This window comes from Triturus cristatus, chromosome 4_2, assembly GCF_964204655.1.
Source record: "Triturus cristatus chromosome 4_2, aTriCri1.1, whole genome shotgun sequence".
In the NCBI taxonomy this organism is placed as follows: Eukaryota; Metazoa; Chordata; class Amphibia; order Caudata; family Salamandridae; genus Triturus; species Triturus cristatus.
The window spans coordinates 832,780,227-832,800,951 of NC_140586.1; the positions used below are offsets into that span (position 1 = coordinate 832,780,227).

Here is a 20,725-nt window from a genome sequence, read left to right on the forward strand (position 1 = left end):
TGTTACTGCACCTCTGTGCTGTTGATTCGTCAGGGACATCTAGTAACAGCCTTTGTCACTGCACACTTACTTCTGAACGCACAGGTCTGTATAATGACAGGACACATGGAAACCAGACAACAGGAGCAGTGCAGCACAATATTTACTAAATATGGCCTGCTGCGGCTCTCTTCCCCAGCGCTGGTTCACAAACAGGCTGAATTGCAGCACGACACACACCTTTGTTCACTATGGGTAGGGCCACTGAAATTTGCAATTTTGCGGCAACAATCACAGCATTTTCCTTATTACCCATCATCTGCTGCATAAGCTGCCTGAATGGTATATACACAGATCACTTTATAGATGGCAGGTATTGGCTGTTATGGCTGCATCTATCCTCACACTTCTCTTCCATACCCATGAGTAAATGCAACCACATGTTTGTTTATGGCACAACTTCAGCCGTATCCACACACCAAAACACTGTACTGTACTCGCACACTTCTTTCCATTCATTAAAACGGAATGTTTAAGCAAGCCATCATTCACTTGTTTTGTCTTCAAATTCCTGCAGAGGCTTAGCCACAAAACATATTAGGAGCATTACTCTGGTCCTGACAGTTGACATAAAAAACTCCCCATGTAGACCGCACAAAAAATACGCACTGTTCAATCTATGACACCCCACGAAATAGCATGCTGCCCACCCACAAATGCGCTTTGGCGCCTCAATAGGAGTATGAAGCGCTCTGTAAATACAACTACAATACAACATACTTGAGCCCAACAGCACTGCGAGGCCATACAGGGTAAGACACAGTCCAAAATCTATTGACAAAACCTATTCCCTCCTTCTATAAATGTACAGACTTTACTCAGACCCTGATTAAAATGTATATGTAAAATTCCAACCGATGTGCAAATGGACATTTGCACACATTTCAAAATTCTGATTTATGCATTAATTATCACATTCTGCAATTTTCCCTTGACAGATTTCACCAGAGAAATACTGAGGCAATCTATCTATAAATGCTAAGGGGCTGATTGTGAATATGGCGGTCCGACTGCCGGAGCGCCATTGCGGTGGTCGGAAGAATGCCACCAAGCCGGCACCATCCCGACCACCACTTTACAAGTTAACCACCGGACCAGCGGTGTGCCGGTGGTGTTCTTGAGGTGGCGGCATGCTTCGGCCCACAGTGTGAACCTATAGGCAATGCCGCCACACTGTTGTGTGCGCACTGTTACCAGTCACGATGTTGTGCATTGCACACAGTGTGCATACAACAGTGCAGGCATAGGGGGGGCACAACATGTGCCCTCATCCACAATGACCAATGGGCAAAAGAACCCAGGAGCCCAGTTTGGTGCCCCTTACCTGCCTTCCCGCTGATCTTTGCGTGGCGGGCTCCCCAACTTGAAAATGACATGGTGGTGCCGGCATCTGCACCACATCCAATCCCCCACCCTCCCCACCGCCGCTGCCACAGGATCCAGGATCCTGGCATTGGCGGAGGTCTTGTGGCGGTCCAACCGCCATGTTCGTAACTGGGTGGTTGGGCCACCTACTCGGCGGCGGTGTTCCCACCACCAATGACGGTCCCGGGACCGCCAAACTCATAATCAGCCCTTAAGACATAAATGCAAAACATGCACTAATCAATATGGAAAACACCAATTTCACATGTTTGGCTTCATTTTGAGGTGGGAAACTCAGGAGAAGTTAGGGTACTGGTCATTACCATGTGGACTGATTATCACCCAGAATATTCATAATGATATTCAATTAATGTATATAGCTTAAAATATTTTAGTCCTAGTTTAAGGTCACCAATCCCACCAAGTTTGCCCATTTTCCATTAAAGGGTCCGGGGGCAGTCCCTTGCCTGGTCCCTGCCTCGCCCTACCCCCCACTCCCTGGTTTGGCAGCATTTAGTTTTTCAGGTGCATTAGAAAAAGAGAAGGGGCTGTGTTGTGTGGTGTGTCGATATGTGTGTGCGTGTGTGTGTGTGTGTGTCTGGGTAGAGTGACAAGACCCATCTATTCTGTCCATTTCCCTGCAGTCACCAGCTCCGAATTTCTTCTTGTACTATGATAACATAATGGAGGATAGCTACATAAGTAATCAAAATCATGCATAGATTTTGATGATACACAAAGACCACAAGACTCACCTGATATGTCAAAGGCCCTGCCTATTATATCCTTGTTGACCACACTTAGGGGGGCAGATAAAATCTGATGGAAAGTCAGCAGATCTGGCAGAAGGAATCAGCCTAACGGCTCTGACCCTTAGGCAGAGGACCGCCCACCCTGTTTAGAGATGCCCACCTGCCTGGCTAGAATTTCTTTGCTATGAGGGCAGCCACAGCAGCAGCACCGCCTTCAGAGCATAGCAAGTTTGCTGAGCGGGCACCATTATCCCTCGTCTAGATGAACGAGTTGAGAAAAACTGAAAGTGTGCTATCTGTGTAACTGCTTATCTCCCAAAGTGATGCAGCATCCATTGACCATGTCTGACCTTCCTGCGCATGCCTGGGGGAGAGTGGCAGTTGTTTTCTTTGGGCCCTTAGAAAAAGGACATCATCTCATGGTAGTCATCGATGAGTACTCACGTTTTCCTTTGGTGAAAGACTTATGATTGACAAGCCATGACAAAGTCATCGAGTAACTTGATGACATCTTTGCATCGTGGGTCATCCCTGCTATATTCAAAACAGATAATGGCCCGCCTTTGAATAGCAAAGAATTCACAGAGTTTCTTGTTGCCTCAAAATCAAGCATCAAAAGAGCACGCCTCTCTGGCCCCAGGCCAACGGTGTTGTTGATTAATTTATGGGTACCCACAAGAGGGTAATTCAACAAGCATCAATGGAGGGGATCGATCTAAAACAAACCATGCGTCAAGCCCTTCATGCCTATCGATCTACTCTTCACTCTGCCACTGGTGAGAGTCCTGCTACCTTGCTATTTGGGAGAGCCATCAGTACTAAGCTACCACAATGGACTGATCGATAAACGCAGATAAGATTAGTGTCACAGACACTTCTCAAAAGCTGATCAGCGCTGACACGAACAGGACACAGTGTTCGATAAAGGGGATGTGGTACCGGCCAAACAGAAACGGAAGCGCAAAATGGATACTCCATTTGCTGTCGATCCTCTGAGAGTTAACGACCAAAGGACATATGGTGACTGCTCATTGTCCTGGAAAGTCCATCACACTGGACTCGTCACACTTTAGAAATTTGCCTCGGTGTTCACCTGCTCTTTAGAGCGGGAGTGAGGAAATCCCACCTGAACATCCAGATCAAGCAGCTGACCCTATGTCATCAGCTAATGACCCATGTACCCCTCAACCACCTCATACTACCCAATCTGGGAGACCAGCGCGAGGGCTTCGAGGACTCATTGAAGAAATATGATGTTAATGTTGTTTGTACTTTTTATTTAACAAGGGGGTAGATATAGTGTCTTTAAGATTATGAGTGCTAGGACTTTTGTGGGTCTTGGAGGACTTTAAACAGGAGTTATGTAAGCAGCTAAGATGTGGCTATTCAAGTCATGAAGCAATGCGTACAGTTGTTTGATCGTATGCTGAAGAATAAAAATGTGTGTTACAGAGCTCCGTGGGGTCTATTTAGTAAGGGGCATATTATGCAGCTGTTGCATAATTTTTTTTTTACGCACTGGCGGCACTTTCTTTGCTGCATATTTACAAGGTGACGCATCTAGGCAAATGCGTCACTTTTTGACGGCCTGCATCGGTTTATACCTTCGTCGGAATTGCTGTGTCACGTTAGTATTAATATATGCAAGGTAGGCATTCCCATGTAAAATCCCCTGTAAAACTGACCCAGTGGTATTTATAATTTGTTGAAAAAGGGACGTATCGTCGGGAAGCGGTCTGCTGCACTTGCAAAGTGAGGCATTGGCTGTGGCATAGGATTCTGACCAGCTGAAGTGACTTCCAACAATGTAAGCTACAAGGAAATCACGTCATCTCAAAGGGTAAGTGCACACATAAGGTGAGTAACACAATAAATGTCACATTACACAACATTAAGGACTTGTATCCAGACACATAGTAGTCTCACACTATAGGGATATTCTCAAGAACGTGCGATAATCATTGCCAAAATAGGTTAACGCAATCTTTCAGATCGCCGGCTATCATGGGCAAATAACTTTGTGTTAACGTGCTATTCACAACACGGTGGTAACATGTGATAGTTTTCCGATAACGCGTCAAATGTCCGCGATAAAAGTCCCTGGACGGCGATAAGAATCAAAACCTGAACGTGAAAAAAGTTGCGATAGGCACAACTGCGATAAAAAATCCAGCAAGAAGCATCGCCAGCCTGCAAGTCCCACAAGTCAGGCGGCCAAACCACTACAAAAGCGGCAACCAAAAACACAAACAAGACCCAAACAAATGCGAAGCACCATGGAGGTAGCCAGAGCAAGTACAGAGGACAACCAAAACCCCACAAGCCCCACAGAGGACCAGCCTAGGACCATCATTGGGGAGACGGTGGCAGGAGTTGGGGAACCGGACACTACACAACATGACCTGATCCAACAGCAACAGGGTGACTAACAGCCAGGGACTTGGGGGACGGGAGGAGATGGGCACAATGGCACACATGCACAAGTAAGTATAGCACATCTGCAGACAAACCATGCCCAAGTGTCACAACTCCGACCAAGAGCCCAATTTACGCACGTCTGCAACATATCAGGACTGTATAAGCACAGAAGTTAAAGGCACACCGCCTGAAAGGGATATGGGCCAGCCAAATCAGAGCCGAAGGGGCAACTCACCCACAATGCAGCACACACACATAAGATGCAGAGCATCCCAACATTTACAACAATGTGGTACAAACTGCAATACTTTCCCAACAGAAAAGAGGACACAACTGCTGCCGCTTGTGTGTAGAAAATAGCCATTCGCATTTGGCATAGCAGGAAACTGTGAGATGACAATGTACAAGTACAACCTCACAGCCCTGATTGTGTAGAAATGCCAAGTGTCCCGCTTCAAATAGGCGTCTCCTCATAAACAGTCACAATGTACATTGCCATGCAGTCTGACAGTAATCTGGTACAATGCGTGAATATACATGTGAACACAATGTCAATCTGCATTTCCCCTTCACATTGCAGAGGGAGAATCAACACCTCCTGCAGAGCAGACCCAACAACACAGCACTGATGATGAAGAGGACCTCCCCAACATCTACACCGACGCACTGCAACAGCTCAGGGACAGTTCCGACACCACACTTCCAGGAGCGGGGCAGCCCAGCTGCATCCATGAGACCCCAACCCCTGCACCGACCACACAGGAGATAGCACCCACCACCACAGCTGTCTCCCAGGACCCCCATGACCAACACAGGCCTTCCAACGCCGTGTGTTAGGGTGCCAGGGGGAGTTGTCTGACCAGCTGCGGGTGGGGTTCAACCTCATGGCAGCCAAACAAGATGCCCTACGTGGGTGTCTAAGTCCCATCAGGGACCACTTACAGTCCCTAACAGACACCCACAGTCCGCTACTTGCTCTACAAAAAGCCATGGCTGACATTGCTGGAGTAATGATTCTGAGCCAAGAACAATTGTCTAGTCAGAGTGGCCCCAGCAATATCAGCAAGGAGTTGCGTCACATGCGAATGATCATGGAGAACATGGAGTGGATGCAAGCCTCACAAATGGCTGCCACGGCTGCACACCAGTGAGATGTAGCTGTGATCTTCTCTGCCCTGCAGATCCTCATCATGGCATTGCCACCACAAGGCCTGGCGCGGATGGATGCTGGTGCTACTACTACATCCACATCTCCTCCCCCTGACGTGTCAGTGCCAACAGTGCGGCAGATTTTCCACCTCCATCCCCTGATGTGTCACTGCCACACAGTGATGCAGACAAAACACCACCACCAGCATGTGAGGCACCTAACACATCAGTGGACGAAGATGATGATGAATCTGGCTTTGTTGCTAGGACGAAGTGGTAGCATTGATCTCCGCCATATTGCCGGGTTCAGCTTGGTTCTGCCCTCTGCATCATGCCCTGGAATAACACCTCCCACTGTCCCCCTATACACTGAGCGACACTCACCCTGGACCTCGACATAGACTGCCATATTTGGTTTGGTTGCCAATGACACAGCAATCACACTGCGGACTGTAGTCTTTCACTCCCTATGAACTTGTCAATCCTGAAAGGACTCTGGCTGGCCCTCCACGGGCCAACAATGTAAAGTGGGGTTTGCATGGCCCTGTACTGGTCCAGCTTCAACACTCCACTGAATGTGAAAAAAACATTCCATTTCACACAGATGTGTCAAGGTCATGATCAATCAAGAATGAAAGTATGGATGAAGGTAGGACAGTGATTCCACAAAAAGGTACTCCCTGGGTAATGCTATCAATGCGCATGTATGGCTGTGACCCTGATAGGCATTGAGACACACATTGTCATTCAAATCAACACTCATCACAGTTGAATACAAGTGAAGGTGCGTAGACGTTATTATCATATGTCTGTCAGTACGGGCAAGATAAGTGCCACAACATGCAGACCAATGCAGCAGTATGTCAGAATGAGGAACGTTGCCAAGCGCCGCTGTCCACTCCGGAGGAGTGCCTCAACTTTCACAGGTGTGTGTTAAGCCGCGTTGTTGTCCGCTCATGTATTCGGAGTGCAGGCGAATGCAGCCATGTCCACTATTGTCGTGGGATATTTGACCAGATCTCCAAGATGCAACAAGGTGTCGGGAGATGTGCAATAAGTTCCAATCGATTGTGGCTGCAGGTATGTAGTTACTCATCCATGAAAGCGATTGCAGCTTCGTAGGCTAACATTTCCAACATGAGGTCGTTGTCGACTTTATCAAACAGGATGGCAAGGAGATCCATAAGCAGGTCTGGACAGATGTGCTGCATCCACCCCCTTACACCAGTTAGCTCTACAACCCAATAGGGGAGCGGTTCAATGTGGTCACTGCACATGAGGATTTGTGCAATCTCCCAGGTCCAGCTGCCAGCATGTATGCCAAGTATCTAGGCATCGCATCAACGGGTATCACGGTGACTGACACTCCTGGTCGTGGGCCAACAAGGGGTGCACACACGTCATAATCCAGCTCATCTACCGCCTGTTGGACAGGCAGACATCCATGGACCACTCGAAGATGCATGCTCAACAATGCAACACAGGCTGAACGCAGGTGACGTTGGCAAGGCGGAAGCTAAGCCGGTAACTGATCCGCAGCACTGCCAATGGCAGTGCCCCCAGTAAATGCAGCATTGTGCACGGTACAGTTCCACGTGACAGGGGTTGTGCATGTGTCCGGGATGTTCGTCCATTGCGTTAGTGGTTCTTGTTGAAGCGGCACTATTCTGACCTGCGCCAGTTCTGTGGATGAAATGCCACATCTCGGGTCAATGAGTTGCTTTAGTGTGCACCGGTTGTACGCCTGAGATGTTGTGGGAGTAAGTGTGGAGGCCATTCCATGCAAGATAACTTCGAACAAAGACTCCAGTGTGTGGGGTGTGTATACGTTAGTCTCTCGTCGGGCTGTGCGTAGTGTGGGAGTCGGCATCAGCTGCTATAGTATCTGACAGGGGTTGCTAGGGACATGCAATTCCGAGGTCGGAGGTGCAGAAGTGCTGCCGCCTGATAGCACAGACAAAGGAGCATTCATCCCTAGTGTAAGTTTGTAATCTGCTTGCATTTATTAAATGTGAAGTGGCGTCTTGGGGATGGGGTGGGATGAGTGCGACTTTGAGATTCATTTTTGACATGTCTTGCATGGGGCATATGAGCGGCATCACTGTGTGTTACGTTGCCACACAGCTCCTCCTTCCTCCCCCCGAACCCATTTACTTATATGCGCTGCACGATTGCATAACTTGCACTCCTACGACACAGTATTGTCATGCCTGTCTGCACATGTCCACAAGCCTGACAACAACACTGTGATGTTGACCGTTGAAGGTGGTTGGCCACGTGAGTGCAGGCCTATGCTAAAGATAGCGTTACAACAAACAAATGATGGACGGAATGCTGACAATGCAGACATTCTCCCCCAGTCAAGAGATCTGGGTTAAATCCATCGTTCTTTTGCCCACTACACCACCCCAGTTTAGACATGGCCATATGCAAATCAATCTTGACCCTGTGCCTCATGGGAACAGTCCAGCCCGAACTGCCAAGCCATGTCTTCCCTGGACCGGAATCAAGCATCCTAGGACCGGTTTCTGGCTATCAGCCGTCATCAGCCAGGATAGCTTGACTCCAGTGGCATAGTGAGCACGGGTCCCACGTCTGGGAATACCCATCCCACTTAGGGCGAAAAGCGTTACAACAAACAAATGATGGACGGAATGCTGACAATGCAGACATTCTCCCCCAGTCAAGAGATCTGGGTTAAATCCATCGTTCTTTGGCCCACTACACCACCCCAGTTTAGACATGGCCATATGCAAATCAGTCTTGACCCTGTGCCTCATGGGAACAGTCCAGCCCGAACTGCCAAGCCATGTCTTCTCTGGACCGGAATCAAGCATCCTAGGACCGGTTTCTGGCTATCAGCCGTCATCAGCCAGGATAACTTGACTCCAGTGGCGTAGTGAGCACGGGTCCCACGTCTGGGAATACCCATCCCACTTAGGGCAAAAAGCGTTACAACAAACAAATGATGGACGGAATGCTGACAATGCAGACATTCTCCCCCAGTAAAGAGATCTGGGTTAAATCCATTGTTCATTTGCCCACTACACCACCCCAGTTTAGACATGGCCATATGCAAATCAGTCTTGACCCTGTGCCTCAAGGGAACAGTCCAGCCCGAATTGCCAAGCCATGTCTTCTCTGGACCGGAATCAAGCATCTTAGGACTGGTTTCTGGCTATCAGCCGTCATCTGCCAGGATAGCTTGACTCCAGTGGCGTAGTGAGCACGGGTCCCACGTCTGGGAATACCCATCCCACTTAGGGCGAAAAGCGTTACAACAAACAAATGATGGACGGAATGCTGACAATGCAGACATTCTCCCCCAGTCAAGAGTTCTGGGTTAAATCCATCGTTCTTTTTCCCACTACACCACCCCAGTTTAGACATGGCCATATGCAAATCAGTCTTGATCCTGTGCCTCATGGGAACAGTCCAGCCCGAACTGCCAAGCCATGTCTTCCCTGGACCGGAATCAAGCATCCTAGGACCGGTTTCTGGATATCAGCCGTCATCAGCCAGGATAGCTTGACTCCAGTGGCGTAGTGAGCACGGGTCCCACGTCTGGGAATCCCATGAGGCACAGGGTCAAGACTGATTTGCATATGGCCATGTCTAAACTGGGGTGGCGTAGTGGGCAAAAGAACGATGGATTTAACCCAGATCTCTTGACTGGGGGAGAATGTCTGCATTGTCAGCATTCTGTCCATCATTTGTTTGTTGTAACGCTATGATAAAGATAGGGCAGACACAGATGTAGGGTACATGCCTGGCTGAACTGGTGCTGCTAATGTGGCTAGACATTTGGCTCATGCTGCAGCAATACAGATACACACAACACTTGGCATGTATGATCGTGGACCCCTTAATTACTCCGTCCGTGCAAGCCTGCCCTCTGGGTGTATGCTACATTGCAACATTGTCGCTTACAGGGGGGGACTACTTAGCTACATGTCCATGCTCTTACCTGCCTGAGGTGACATGGTTGCATCTGCTGTCCACAGTACAATGTAATGTGGTAGGGCCCGGGGCCATCATTCATACATAATGACCACACGGACACACTTGGATAGGCACGTGCGCCCGGCCCCTTTCTATTACCAGGATCACATATCCAGTGACGCCTGTGCTGGATGGGTGTGGGGTGAGTGTGAGTCAGCCCTCAGAGGGTGGTTGGTGCTGGCAACAACTTGAACAGTGATCACTGTTAAAGCGGAAACAGAAAACACCAACATAACACAGACAACTGCAACACATCATGGAGGTAGCCAGGAGCAAGTGCAGAGGTCACCCGATATTCAATCAGAAAGGCCCATGACTTGCGGTGCACTGACTTTGGGGCACAAGAGCTGAGCGTGCTCATGTGAAGAAATTTTCAGTGATTGTGTCCCTTTGGGTTATACCTGCTGCAGCTGCCCTGGGTGTTTTACACTTGCCTCATATTCATCATCATCGTCCCAGGTCTTCCACAATACCTGAGGTGACATTGTTGCGTCCGCAGTCCACATCACGTAACTCAATCATGAAGGGTCCATGAGTTGTGGTGCACAGAGTTAGTGGCACCTGTGGCGCTCAGCGGGTGCGCAGCCTGCGATGATGCGTCGTCCATGAACATCAGGAATGGATTGGATGTGTGTGAGCCCTGCTGACTTCAGTGTAGGCTGGAGGCAGAGGTCAGCAGGGGCCCACAGCCACGTGGCGTTGACTTGTGGTGCACAGAGTTAGTAGCACCTGAAGTGCTCAGGGGGTGCATAGCCAGCGATGATGCGTCATCCGGGCGGGCCGCACTGGGAGCAATGTCTTTTGCCTACTGAATTCTGCCTCAATAAGGCCATGTGGCGTTGACTTGTGGTGCACAGTTAGTGGCACCTGTGGTGCTCATCGTGTGCACAGCCTGCGATGATACATGGTCAGGGCGGGCCACACTGGTAGCAATGTCTGTTGCTTACTGGACTGTGTCATCTGCAGTCGCGACTCGATCTGAATTGTGAGCCCTGCTGACCACAGTGTAGGTCGCAGGCAGTAATCAGCACAGACATAACGCCGCAGTGCTGTGCTGCTGGGTTCGCTGGGGGCCTGTGTCGCGGATGCCAGTGATCGGCTGAGGAGGCTGGCGGCCACGGCGGCGGCCTCGTGGCAGGGTGAGGGGCGCCGCCCTGGCAGATGCGTTGGCCATCCCGGAAGTGAACCACGCCCAGAGCCCCAGCCTATTTATTCACACTCCTACGCTGAACTGCCGTACGCTGGACCAGCCCACTGCGCTTACGCTTACAGGGGGGGATGACACAGCTACATGACCGAAGTCTTCCCCACTGCCTGAGGTAACATGGTTGCGTCCACTGTCCACAACACTACACACACCAGCAATATATGTCCACATGGACAGGTCTGTGTTCTGCATACTGAGGTCTGTCCAGCACATCACCGCCAAACTTGGCATTGTGTGCATTCTTATTCATGGGTGACTTGCCTCCTTCACACATACTTGGTTCCCACCTCTCCCCACATTATGCTATTGTTTGACTGAGGGGCCATGACGTTTTCGGAACGTCCGCTGTCCTGTTCTGTGCTGTCTCGTGGTAGTTGGTGGGGTGGTGGTCCTGGGGGTGGTGGTCCTGGGGGTGGTGGTGGTGGGTGTTGTGGCCCTCTTGGGTGTCCGAGCTGCCTGATCAGTAGCTCCATGACATGTGTTGGTCTTCAGATATGGCTCTGGGCTGCGCTCCCTTTCATACTGCAGGTTGTCGTCCTGCTTAACAGTTAACACCAGTAAAAGGCAGGTGTTAAATCCCTGCTGCTAACGTGCCGTATCGTCTGTTTTTGGATTGCATCGCAGATCGGGCTGGTCATTGAGAATATCTATCGCGAAGTGGCGTTTTCGTGTGTTTTTGCACGGGAACGCCTACTCTGCATATCATTAGCGTTAGTTATCGCTCTCATCCGTGGCGATGTTTTTTGCGAAGCTATCGCTGGAAAACTAGCGATATCGGCAGTTTGCACCAGGTTGAGAATGGGGCAATAATTCTTTCGGCACTTTGGCTGCGCTACAGTGCCGATAACTCGGCGATAAGTCCTTGAGAATATGCCCCTATATGTAACATATACGTAGGTATAGTGGTACACAGAAGTACACAATGCCCACTTGTATGCGAGACATACAGGACCAATGTAAATAGAGTCCAAGGTGAGTTTTTGACCTGGTCCCCATACAGTAAGCTATTTGCGTCAGTCAATACTGATGCACCGCCTCTGTTTTTTTAACGAATTGCTGTAGTTGCGTCAGTTTTATGTTGCATTCCCAAGTCCTTGTAAATCTGGGAATGCATCAAAATCTATTGGTGTTGCGTGGGAAAACCCACTGCAACGCCCATGGAATGCCTTTTTGGCTGAGAATAAGGCAATGCAGGCACTGGCGCTGCTTTTCCTTACTCCATATCTACAAGGCCATGAAAATCCACGTTAAGTGGCTTTGGCTTTGCATTGCCATGTAAATATGGGTCTCCCACTCTGCAGCGCCGCTGCATCAAAAAAAAGCATTAAAAAAAGTGACGCAGCCGCCACGTAGGCTCCTTGTAAATATGCTGCTTAGTCTAAGCATAGTTTATTATTCTGGTAGGGTATTTTTCCAGTCCATACCAATGTTAGACTCACACAGACACCCTTGCACTATGGTGCAAAGGTATGTCCGTAGCGCATGGCCGCACATTTCTGTACAGGCATTAGGAAGAGCAGGCGTAGCCCACGCAGGTCAGAGTGGTGGGGCAGGGTAGTGGGGGAGTCGACATACGACGACAAGGTAAACTTTAAAAATAAAAGAAAACCATGATTTACTTTAAGTTTCCCTCGTCGTCGTATGTCGCCATGGTTGTCTTTTTTTTAAATGTAAGTTTCCCTTGTCGCCGTATGTCGCCATGGTTGTCTTTTTTTTATTTAAGTTTCCCTCGTTGCCGTATGTTGACTCACCCACACCCCGCCCCACCGCTCTTACCTGCACGGGTCACGCCTGAGGGAGAGGGGAGGAGAGTGCCATATTTCTGTAAATATTTAGCTCTTCTGCTCTCTCCTTCTCAAGCAGCGCAGCATTCGCAGCTGCTGCAATGCGCTGAGTGACAAACTAGTAAATCTGGCGTGTGGCGTGTTCATTACCCTGCTCCCAGGCTGGGGAGCAGGCTACAAATACAGTTGGTTACTAGTGCATCTTTCCAGTGCTTTAAATGGGAAAAAATAAGTGCAGGTATTCATTAAAATGAGCTAGATGTGTAGTGAGGGGGCGGGCTAGGGGCGGGGCTAAAGGCAAGACATTTTTTTGTTGTTAAAGTATTTTATTGAGTTTTTCCAACCGTCTTATCAATAACTCACAGTTACATACAATAGCATCTTATATGAGACCCAATCAGCAATGCACATATCAGGAGAAACCAGTTCTTCAACATTTACCACCCCCCCTACCTCCCTCTCTACCCCGACCCCCCCCTCTGTCAGCATGCCCGCACAAACCCCTTTTAAATTTAGACATTAAGCATCCCGAGGTCTGAAACAGACTAGCACAAAGCAATGGAAAAGACATCAGCAATGATATCAGAGGGCCTGAGGCTCCATGAGGGCTAAAGGCAAGACATGATGATGACTTCTATATTAGTTGCAGCACATACCAAAACACACGTGAAATGTGTTTATACAAACAAAGCAAGTTAACTCATTACACAAAATGAAAGAGAAATGCTATAATATGTTAACATTTCCTTTTTTTTTGCAATAGATGCACCTTCTTAATGCCATACTGTTAATTGATGTTGTTTGGCGCAAAACCATATATTTTTCAGCACATGAGTAGGAAGAAATTGAAAATACCCCCACTTCGACCCAAAGCTCTTATGGCACAAAGCAAATGAAGCAAATCATCATGACCCTCTCCAGAAGATATCTCTTGTCTCTTCCATCGATCTATCCATTCATCCTTTCACCTACCATTTACCTGCTGATGTCCACCATTTAACCTTTACATTCTGTTGTCTATTCAGTCTTTCATCCATCATTCAGTTTTTCACCATTCCGTCTGTCCACCCTTCATATACAAACCTATCCATCCATCCAACTCAAAACCTATCCATACATCCTTTCACTCATCCATCTCTTTATCCACCCTTTCGCTCATTCATCAATCCTTTCGCTCATCTATCCATCAACCCTTTCATTTCTTTATTCCATCCACCATTCTTGGGAGTTTTCGAAAGTGCTTGCTGCAGAAGTGAAGAAGTTAAGAACTGAAAACGTTTCAGCTACATAACCCGTGCATTTATCAGTGACTTTCACTTATGAGTAATTCATAACATTGGGCCAATGTCTCATTATTTCTACGTGCTTGTAAAGCCTTTTTTGCAGCTTACACGAATGTCTATGTCATATTTAGAATCTTCCAAACGTTCAGGAAATGTTGTCTCAATATTTAATGCAATCAAAATTGTTCTGCATAAGAACCGTTTCTCTACTAAATTTGTGTGAGGCACCTCTGGCCCTTATTTAACATTTACACTATCAATACAGTAATGCTGGGAAGAACGATTAACATAAGACAGACACCTCTTCCCCTCGCCGCAGTGTACCCAGCGCAGCTCACGGATGCCATGTCACACAAGGCAAGAGCAACGTTGATACCTCTGTTTGTCCTACGACAAGGACGTTTTGCCATACCAACTTATCAGCAGGCGGATAAATGCGTATCAGCATTTTCACAACAAGAATTTATATTAAATTATATAATTTTTTCCAAAATGGTTAAAGCTGCACCTGACCTTTGAGCTGCACTTGCTTTACTCTGTAAGTACACTGCAATCCAAGTGGTCTATAGAAATGGCTCACAGTTGTTCTTCTACAATAAATGTAAAACCACTGAGAATTAACTACAGAAAAAAACAAGCTCTGTTGTAGGTCCTTACAAGAGAATATCATAATTACCTTGGCATTGATAATTCACAATTACATTTATCTGATAGCCTCATGTGAAACACGCATGTTCACTCACACCCACACACACAAACAGGGGCATGTGCATACACACTTTTTGTAAAACTGTGATGTTTAAGAAAAATGCTGGTGGAAAAATATGCTAACTATATGTTGTGTTGTTGAAATGTATACGAGGCCAGAGTACCATCAAGTGAAGGCTGTATTTTCGGTAATATACAGTGCAGAGGTATGGTTTCCGTCTGCTTGCATGAAACTTCTAAGAATAGAGAACAAGATTTGGAAAGTATCTTTGGGCCTGAGGTAGGGAGCACCATCCAATGTGGTTTCGTACTACAACCTACATTTTCTAATGATTATAAAACGTTCATTGACTTATCAGGTTCTCCATGAAAGTTGTGACTCGTATCCTGCTCTTTTTGACTTCTCCCTCGGAAACCTCTGTCATCTGACACTTGTTTGCACAAATGCACAGGATAGTGACTGTGATTGACAGCACAGGGCCTGACCGGACCCTGCTCTGTCAAACACAGCGTGATGGTGAGCACCCGGGAATTATTCAATGAGCCCTGCTGAATAGCTCAGCTGGGGCTCAGAGCGGGGGTACAGAAGTGGCGCCTTGGCTGCCAAGACACCTTCAACTCCAGCTCACCAGCACTCACAGCCAAAAAGCCTACCTTTTCATGAGTACCGGTACTCTCCTCGGCAGAAGAGAAGTGCCGGTACTCAGAGCGTTAAATCTAAGAAGTACCGGTACTCAGGACCGGTGAGTACCAGCCCATTTAAAGCACTGCATCTTTCTCATAAATGTGTCTATGTCACGGTGGCGCCATATTCTGACCCACGGTGAATAATGGCCTTTTAATTTCGAAAGGTTTCTTTCCTATTTTTTTGCAGTTTTATATAGCGCGATGCTGGCCCGAGAGCACTTAAGCGCTTTACAAGACAACCAGTCACCTTCCAGGCACGAGGAAGAGTGATTTCTTAGAATCCCCTGGGGTTGGGCGGAAGCCGTGATCCGAGTCTCGTCACCAGTTCCAAAATGTGCATCTTTTAATGCTGTTCTGTGGATGGACCCCATTCAATGCCCCTAAACAAAGCTGTGGGAAGGGGAAGGACTGATCCGGCGGTGACTGGGCCGGTCAGGCCCCTCAGACCCCCTGCTGCAGGAGCTTGTGCTGCCTGAGAGGCGAAGGGGCGATTTATCAGCCAGAGCTGCCGAATCTGTAGAACGGGTTCGAGTCCCGGCTTCGGCTCAACAGCCTGTTACTCCTAGCAAATCATTTAAAGTTCCCGCGGGTAATTAAATATTTATTTAAAACTGCCTCTGTGTAGTGGAGGCAGACTAATGCTCGTGCATAGCATTGTAATACCCAGAAAAGCAAACGAGAGCAACGAATCGAATGTAAACCCTGTTACACTCCCGAGGGTCACGTGTGACTGAGAATTGTTGTCACGTGGGTTCAAGTAGGGCTTATTTACATACCCACAATCCCCAAAATCCGCAGTCACTTATATTCCTTCTTATGTAGTTGAAAGTAATTTTCCCACTTAGTTTGATCGAAACATGAATAAAAAAGTATTCTCTAGAACATGTTTGAAATTGTCATTTATTTTCTGCCCCACACTGAAAGTCCAAGGAGGTGTGTTTCCTCCGGTCTCTGGGACATTAATTGTTTGAACATACTCTGGTTTCTCTTCAAACCGAATAAATCTTTCGCCTTTTACTAAAGATTTCCGTGGAGAGGAACATTAAAGAGTTTCACTCAATTTTTGAAAGCTCTATCTCTGATAGAGCTACCCAATTCAGTTTAAGAAAGAATAAAACTAAAAGTATATTAAAGTGCTGGGATAGCAACGTTGATCGCACTAGCACTTTCTGGCGAGGGAAATATAAAAAATTACACCAATTGGAGCAACAAGAAACACTGAGGGGCAGATTTACAAGCCGCCTGCACCACCAGTAAGTCACTTTTCTTGACATACTAGTGGCACAGGGGACTCCTCCATATTTATAAGGACAGGAAAAGCCACCCTGCGTGATTTTTCCTCTCCTTGTAAATATGGCCCCTTCTCATGCAGCACTTTGCCTTGAAGGGGCGTTCCATGGTTGTTGCTGTGGGTGTTCCCACGCAACACCCATGGAACAAGACACATCTCCGGATTTACGAGCAATCGTAAATCTGGAGATGCGTCTGAATGCAACGCCACCCTAGAGGTGGCGAAGCGAGGTGCAATGAGGAGAAATGTTTTCATTTCTCCTCGGTTTTTCCACTTTCAATGCGTGCTGCATTCTACAGCATGCATTGAAAGAGGAAAAAACCTGTAGTGACTGTTTTTGTGCAGGAAGGTGACCTTTCCTGCACAAAACCAATCTCACCACGACTCAGGTATCCTTGCACCATGGTGCAACGGTGCCTGCGCCAGTGCATGGCTGCAGTTTGTGCACCAGCGCAGGGGGAAGCACAGAGATGCGACATTCTTTTAAATATGTCGCATCCCTGTGCTTTGGAGGTGCCAAAGTGTGGCGCAGCCAAAGGGCTTGCGGTGCCACGGTGCGGCACTTCCTTGTTGATCTGCTCCCTAAGATCTTAAAACAGCTGTAAAGCACTAGTGCACAACACAGATATCTTGCACTGCACAATGTTCAGCCTCTTAATTTCTTATGCGCACAGTCTATCACAGCTGCCAAGGTTTGAGATTGCTAATGTGTAACATTTCAATGGTTTCAATGTATTTATGAGTAACATTTATCTGCGAAATGTGTGACACTTAAAGTAACAGCAATGAAGACACGCTAGAAGGAAGTTCACAGGGGGCTGCGAGGCACTTGCTTAGCCTGACAAGGTGGATCAACACTGTGCAGCAGGCACAAAGTAAGTTTTAGAGGCTAGTGTGTCTAGAAATATACTGAGATTAGGACGATCATGCCTCGGGCTCTCAGTACAATATGGCTACAAAATTGAATGGTGGCGTAGCAGGCTAATGTAGACTGAAGAGCTGCAGACAGTCCAGCCCTGAGCTGTCATAGAGCTCACTTGTGTCTGCCAGCCAGACTGGAGAAGAAAACCCCCCACTCCAGGACTGGGACAAAAAACAAACCCTGGCAGTAGACTAAAAGTGCCCCCCCTTTAGCAAATCAGTCAATTAAAATTGGCCCCCATTTGCAAATGAGAGCAGTTTTGAACTTGTGAAGACACACTCTATAGATTTTTGCAATGTATAGAAGACTGCATGCATCTAAGGTTGCTGCAGTTTATCTTTGTTATATTATCAGGGATATCAACAGTAAAACCTGCTGCACTAGTCCAGAAACAGCCAAAAGCAATCAGCGCACACACTGACTGGTCACATGAACTATCCTTCGGGGCCTGGCAGATGGCGTCTAAAGAAACACGCATTGGAAATGCAATAGGTCTCGCCTTTGATTAAGTTAAAGCCATTTGCTTTGCTAATGGTATTGTATAGCAAAGCAAATGGCTTTAGTTTAATGAAATGCTCGACCTATTGCATTTTTAATGCTTGTTACTTCTTGCAGCAATCTGACACAGAAGGATGGTGTGTCACTGCTGTTATCACTAGGCAAAGAGAGCTTTAGAGCTCATATCTCCTACAGGAAGGTGTGAGGAGGCTTCTGAAGCCCAACCAAAAAACAAGGGGGCAGATTTACAAGCCCCTTGCGAGACATTTACGCCACCATTGCGTCACTTCTGTGACGCAGCGGCGGCGTAAACCATGCGCCATGTTGCGCCTTATTTACAACGTGACGCATCTAGGGAGATGCATCACGTTGTAAAGCCCTGCGCTACATTACACCTGCATCAGGTTTAATGTATGCAGGGTGGCCGTTGCGTCGGAAAAAGCCTCGGAAAAGTGACGCAGTGAAATCTACAAGATTTCACTGAGTCACTATTCCGACGCTGCTGCGTCAAAACCCTGCGTCTGCTTGAAGCAGGCGTATGGCATGACGCAGCATGTTCGGTATGGGCAGCCCCTGAGCATTGCTGGAGTTGCGTCGTGCTTTCGACACGACTCCAGCAATGCGCCGCCCTTATGCCATCAGATGCGTCACGCATCTGTTTATCCTTGCGCCATGATGCGCTGCATTGTAAATGCGGTGCATCTGTGGTGGCGCAAGGGTAAACTTGCGTGACGCATCTTTCCTGGCGCATCCCTGCTGATTTGCAGGGATGCACCAGGAAACATAAATCTGCCCCAAGGCTTTTAAAAGGCACAGGCTTAACTTAGAGTTGATATTACATACATTAATGATTCTTGCCCCATTCCACTCATGACTCAGTCAGAAAAGTCAAATACTTCACTTAAGCGATTATGCTACTCATATGTCACAAATACATCATTTTCCTCTCCACTGATATCTGACCAATAGCCTTTGAGCATTGATGAACCTCCCTCTGTTCGTGGCTCAAGGGACTAAACATGGTGTTGTCAGCGGTTCTGTAACAACCTCTTGGGCATATCAGCAAGCTGGCGATAAAAAATTATTGCCGCTTTAGCGTCCGTTTCCGGACGAAAAGCGGCGATAATTTTATCGCTTAATCAGCAAGGTCACGCTAACGCGTGATTCCTTGCATTAGCTCCCTTTCCCATAACGCCCACCTTTGCATCTCTAATGAGATGCAAAGTGGGCGTTCCGTCCCAAAATAACTGGAGAAAAACACGCTGCCATCTAAATGTTGCTGACATATGCTCGCAATGTTCAGATACAAAAAATTAATAATTGAATTTACAGAGCAGTACATATGTTTCCTGGCCGGCAGGTGTACTTAATACAAGTATATTCTAATTGGCCATAAAAAAGTAATATTGGCTTTGAATTACTCTAACCTATGCAATAACCAATCTTTGCATGAATAGCAACATACGATGTGGTGAAAAAATGAAGTGGATGTGTAATGTTAGAAACAACAAAAAACGCGCCGATGATAATAAAGTTAAAAGATGTTCAAACACGTATTGGGCAGTGTGCAGACATTACGGTGTTTAGATAGTGCATCGCCATATGGCTTCTGTCAATTATATCCCGGGAAAATACAAGGTGTTCGTGTTAACGCACCGGTGAAAAAGAGGAGTGCAAGCGGATTTAAAAGAAAACGAAAACACGATTCGCGCGTAGCAAAATGTATATTCAATAAAATAGCGTGTAAACTCACATATCGATGGTGCTCTGGAATTGAATGCAAATGCTGTTACGCGATTCAAGCCGAACGTTTGAAACTAGTCCCGGATATTCACGGGACACATTATCAACATAAAGAAAGGACTCAGCTGTCAGAACTCCTGACTCACTCGAAAGCATGAGCGCCATCTAGTGCTGTGTATAAGGGCTATAGAAGGAATATGTCGAGTGGACATATGAAAATAAAGAGTGTGCTATAAAATCGTGATATAAATGTGAAAGCTTGAAAAGGAAACATGTTAAATTCGATATAATGTATCACCATTTCAAACTCATAGAGGATAACTCCCGTGTGATTGAGTTAAATCATCGTGGTGAAATGCCCCGCTGCCTTCGAACGTGAACCAATGATTATATTTAACAAATTATGAAATTAAAATTTTACCACGGATTGTGGTAGCTGAATGTATAAACAAGCTGTCGGCGTTGGGAAAATTATCGTGCATAGCAGATAATAAGTGTGTAACGTCGCAAGTGAGAGATCCAATCCCGGTGGGCGGGGCTAAAAGGAGACAAGGCGGCAACAAGGAGGGACTAAGAAGCCTCCTTTTCAATCCCGAGCCTGCGATTTACATGCAGGATATTGCCAGCGAATGAGGAAGATGGGCGGGGCTTCAACTCCGCCTCAGAGAGCTTTGGAATCTGTATTGATTCCAAGAAGCCCTCGTAAGACGAGAGCAACGCATGCGCGCTGCTTTCGCCAGCCGAGACCTAAAAAGAAAGCTGCTGCATACCAACTCCGTGGATTTAGAAGATATAGATGCCTTCATTTAAGCTCTGGGCAAGGTTTGGTAATTCTTTGAGGGAAATAAACAGTAAAAACGTTTGCTTCGCACCAGAC

At 47.2% G+C, this 20,725-nt stretch overlaps 1 non-coding gene across 1 annotated transcript; it reads left to right on the forward strand.

Moving 5' to 3' along the window:
* Positions 1-16,367: 16,367 nt before the first annotated feature.
* Positions 16,368-16,483, forward strand: LOC146835188 (U5 spliceosomal RNA). The gene has a single exon (XR_014960906.1). It is a non-coding gene; the product is annotated as a U5 spliceosomal RNA (small nuclear RNA).
* Positions 16,484-20,725: the final 4,242 nt, after the last annotated feature.